Raw genomic sequence first — 1,178 nt, forward strand, 5'->3', positions numbered from 1 at the left:
GCATTACCGCCACCTACTGAATATTTTATCCACCTGGGTGATGAATCTGTATTGTTTTCTTTTCTTTTCTTTCTTTCCCATTTCCTCTTTCCTTCCTTTCCCCTTCCTTTTCCTTTCCTTCCTTAAAAAAAAAAAAAAAAAAAAAAAATTGAAGGGGGGGTGGATACCCCACCCACCCCACCCACCCCAAAGGATCAGAGCCCAGGCTTCAGCTGACGCTGCGTGTTCAGCTCCTCCAACTTCCACACTGGGCTCCTCAACCTTTAAGGCAGGCAGAGGCACCATACATCTCACCCTCAGACCCTATATTTCTATATCCTGTAACATAGACCTGTAACCTCCAAAAAGGTTAAAACATGCAGCCCTATATATCTGATTGTCACTTAAACCCTTCCCCAGAAGATCCACAAAGCTCACTGGCCTATTTTTAAAACTATTAAAAAGACTGTCACGCTGACCATCATATTTACCACAATTAAAAAGCACATGCTCAACTGTTTCTAAAATATTACATTCGTTACACATCCCACTTTCATGCTTCCCCATTAATGCTAATGTTGAGTTTAATCCTGTATGTCCCATTCTTAATCTAGATATCATTACTTCTTCTTTTCTATATCTTCCAAAAAACTGCACTTTTTTCCCTACTGATTTCTCAATACTATAAAACCACCTACCTGTTCTGCTATTTTCCCATCTTTGTTGCCATTTTTGTATTAATTTCCTATTAATCACAGATTTTATTTCACTTCTACCCAAAGGGACTTTAACTTCCACCACGTTTTTCTTTAATGCCTCTTTTGCTAATTTATCAGCTATTTCATTCTCTATTATCCCGATATGTGCTGGCACCCAACAAAAATATACAGTTATACCTTCCATTTTCAGTCTGTACAATAAAGTATAAATTTCCACTAACAAATCTTCTCTATCACTTTTTGTAGACTTTATACTTTTAAGAGCTGATGAAGAATCTGAGCAAATTAAAATCCTGTTTGGCCTAACCTGTTCAACCCATTGTAGCCCTACTATAATTGCAGTTAGCTCAGTAGAGTACACAGACAGTTTGTTACTTAGCCTCAAGCTTATTTCTGTCTTAAAATTTGGAATATACACTCCTATGCCCACTTTTTGCTCAATTGGATCCTTAGATCCATCTGTGTAAATCTGCACAAAAG

Source organism: Scardinius erythrophthalmus (genome assembly GCF_964197995.2).
Source record: "Scardinius erythrophthalmus genome assembly, chromosome: 10".
NCBI lineage: Eukaryota > Metazoa > Chordata > Actinopteri > Cypriniformes > Leuciscidae > Scardinius > Scardinius erythrophthalmus.